This window comes from Salvia splendens, chromosome 16 (assembly GCF_004379255.2).
Source record: "Salvia splendens isolate huo1 chromosome 16, SspV2, whole genome shotgun sequence".
Classification (NCBI taxonomy): Eukaryota; Viridiplantae; Streptophyta; class Magnoliopsida; order Lamiales; family Lamiaceae; genus Salvia; species Salvia splendens.
Window position 1 is genome coordinate 32518543 of NC_056047.1, and position 4053 is coordinate 32522595.

Sequence of the window (4053 nt, forward strand, 5' to 3'; positions counted from 1 at the left end):
GGTAAGGAACCATCAACAACTTTAAACACCTTTTGTTGAATCAAAACACATTTCATTTTCTGTTTCCAGATCACAAAATCATTTTTACCATTGAAAGGGATCAAACCAACAGGTTGAGTCATTTTTGCAAAAATTTTCACAAGAGCACAAGAAGCAAGACAAACACAGAGAGCCTTACACACCTTAAAGCACAGAGACATTTAGCAAACACTTAGAACACACTTTCTCACAGACAACCAGCCTCAAAATCCCTGACTGTCACGAGCACACTGGCAAAGGCTATCCCAGTTCGCAATCACTCACTCTTGGAGGGCGCAGGGGGTCACTTTGGCAGTATCAGTGCTTGGTGGCCAAGTGAAATGAGGTCAGATACACAGAGCACTATCAAACAGCAGCAGAAGCAACAACAGATAGCAAGAAAGCAAATAAAACCTAAGTTCTTGCCAAGAACCAACTACCAGCAACAATAACCCAAGCCTAAGGTTGGCAACTACAACAGAAAACAGTAAAACAAGAAGGTTACAGCCAATTTACCAGAGTGAGCCCCCTCTCGAAGGAGGATTCCACTTACCCACCTCCTTATGCGACTTGGCGTGCCGATCTAGTCCCCCCGTGGCTCTGATACCACTGTAGGGATCAGACTAGATCGGGTTCACTAATTACCAAGACCTCTTTATTCTTGAATAGGGAGCTCAGTCAAACTCCAACCAAGCGACTGATAATACATTCAAGATTACAACCAATCTCAAATACAGATTACAGAAAAGTAAGCTATCTATTACACATGTTCACGATAGCTTCCTATCTCCAGCTCCTTCAACCTGTACACTAAGTAAACGAGTCAGAAACACAAAGAAAACAGATCTTCTCAGATCTGTCACAAATAGACAAGAGAACTTAAGTACACATGAAAGAAACAACAATCAACGGCTCAGACACCCGCCGATGACACAGCCTATTCTCCAGAACTCAGATCCAAAGGAGTACCGCCGAATCAACCGGTGAATCACCTCACACTCCTGATTCCAGGCCAACACAACCCCTAAACACCAGATCTAACCGTTCAAGAAACAAGACCTCACAGAACACGCTCCAAAACAAAACCCTAGTTCACCAACTACTCAGCAACCGAAGTGGTTGCCTCCCTAATTACTGTAGCAAGCTCCTCTACACTTTCAACCGTGAGAGAGCATCAGAAATCCGGCGGAGAACCGTCGGAGAAAAAGAACAGAAGAGAGGGAGTGAGAGAACAGAGAGAGCGTCTGAGAGCGTAGAGAGAGAGTGAGAATATGAGAGTGAAAAGAGAAAGACCAAGGGTCTCACTCTCATAACAAACACAAACCTGGATCCAACGGCTGGAGACAAAGATCCGAGTGAGAGGGGCACGTGGCGGCATCCAGGAGTAAGAGGTGAGTGAATTGGGTCAGGCCCAATTACAATACACATGGGCTACAAATAAACCAGGCCCAAATGAAGTCCACCAATATTCAACAAGCCTTGACTGTTGTTACATGAAATTCCATTTCTAACTATATACCATGTTTGTCTTATCAATCTTTAACTTTGCACTAGTTTTCTTTTTCTTCCTAAATTGTGCTTCTTTGCCTCTCTCAGCATCAATAATTATCAGATTTATTCTTTGAATAGCTTTTTTCATTTGATGACGGTGGTAACTCTTCATTTAAAACAATACACAAAACTCAGCATTTTTATGTATGTAACACAACACACCTTTTCTAAACAACTTTACAATTTCCTTTTTTCAACCATATTTACATTTCCTTTTTGTCTATTTTAGGTTCCTTTTTAGTCACAAAGAAAAGCAGCACCTGAATCACTGATGATATGCTGAGTCACTACTTCCGGTGACCTGCCGACGCCATGAGGACAGCGACAGCAACCACGAACATGGACAATATGCCAACGAGAAGCACATACGTTCTCCTCGCAGATCTTCTGTACTCTCCAAACAGACAGAATGTACTCACCAGGGGCAAAGCCTACACACGCGCAAACCAAAATGTGATCGGTAGTATGTTTCAAGATCGAAACAATATACGATGATGATGATGATCAACTGACCTGAACAGCTTCTGCTGCAGCATAACCAGCAGCCTGGCCTCCCATGAACTGAAGGCCGTTGCCTAATCCGCATAGAAAGGGCCCAACCTCTGCCATCCCAGTCACCAACATATGCTCTTAAGGACGACTTGGGCAAGTTCAAGATGGGGTGGTACAAGAAACTGATGTTGAGGATGACGGCTATGACAAAGCAGGATGATGAGAAGTAGAAGAATGCAGTGTAGACACTCAGGTGGGGGATGCCGTCTCTTAGTGTATGCCACTGATCGTTTGTGGCGAGGTTGAAGGCCGGAGTGAAGAGGGAGAAGCATAACCCCGCGAAGAAAGTTATTCCCAAACCTATGAATGTTCCCTTCCCTAAAACCTGCACCACCACCACCATATTCAAATCTTGTTTTTTCTTTATTAATGAAAGCACTAAACAAACCTTGATTGCCCTTTTGTTTTCAAGATCTATCAGAAAATCTGCAGTGCCATACTTTGCTTTGTTGCCTCCATTCTCCAAATCTGTAGATTACATACAAAATATATGAATGAAAGCAGAAAACAAGGATATGATTGGTTGATAACTATCTTAAATTGATAACTGACTACTGTCAACAACCTACGTTATAGATGTCGACACGAAGACATTTGTACGTAGAAGACATATTCTGTTGACATCTAACATGTAAATATAGATGTCAACAGAAGATATACGTATGTCAACCACATTTAATTGATGTACAAATGTCTTCGTGTTCACATCTATAATGTAGGTTGTTGAAATAGTTGTCAGTTATCAATTTAAGATAGTTGTCAACCTAACAGGACCTAGAAAAAGAAACTTATATTTTTATATGCTCTTACCCTTGAGACTTCCTATGGAAGTATGAGCATTCTTGTCTCTGTAAAATGAGAGTTGTATCAACAAAACACAGACACGGGCAGTAAAAAAGCTCGAAATGCCATCTAGAATTCGACGAGGAAAACGTACATGGCTGCAGCAAGCTTAGCTTTGTTATCAGCAGCATTGGAAGAATGAACAGCAGAGCCAAAACAGACAGCAATCAGAAAGCATCCAACACCAGGGAAAAGAATCTCGGCCTTGTTGATTTTTCCGTCTTAAGAAATAATTCAACGTCGTTCCTGGATGAACCGATATGCAGCTGCTTTAGAAAATACACCAACCTACTAATCACAAAATCCATACTACCTATGACAACGGTGATGCTGGACGATATAACCTCGGTGACTGACAAACCAACGAACGCCCAAGCATACTGCGTTGCCAGATTGCCAAGGCTCAGAACAATCCCACCAGCCATTGCAAACAGCACACTAGGCCAATTATCCTGGAAGGGATCAATTTGTTTAGAATGTCATGTTCATATCCATTGCAAGATTCAGACAAATGCATACCTGAGATAGCTGGTCTAGGAAGTTTGGCTTTTGATTGCCAATTTCACCAAATGTGAAGGCAATGATGATTGCAGCCAACAAATTTGTGATTGTGTAATCAAGATAAGTGTGCTGAGGGAGACGGCCTCGCCTCTCGAGGAGAGTTAACAACGCGGGCCATGTGCCCAAGAAGGATAGAGCTAGGAGCATGCAAGCTATTGCACCTCCTTTGCTCTCAACCAGATACATTTGCAACTGTCTGGATATGAATCTCTCTGATTCAACACTTGGAAGGCTAATAAAATAATCCTATATTGAAAAAGGGAAGAATGCAAATCAGATGTGATGAATCTTGAAATGTTGAAATTGTGAGAAAGAAGAAGAATCCCCATAAAAAGAAGCAGTGCAACCATTACCATGATGAATGAGAACTAGAAAACTAAAAGCACAAGAATTTTCTGTAACAAGACCTCAAAATCATCATAAAGAGTAGCAAAAAATTGTATCTGTTTCATATAAAAAGAGCAAGGAAAGAGATGCATCACCAACCACTAAAATAAATCAAACCAAAAACTGTTTTTTGGCATCAAA

At 41.5% G+C, this 4053-nt stretch overlaps 1 pseudogene; it reads right to left on the bottom strand.

The window, feature by feature from the left end:
- Positions 1–1856: 1856 nt before the first annotated feature.
- LOC121771039 lies at positions 1857–3797 on the bottom strand (annotated as a pseudogene).
- Between the last annotated feature and the right edge of the window lie 256 nt (positions 3798–4053).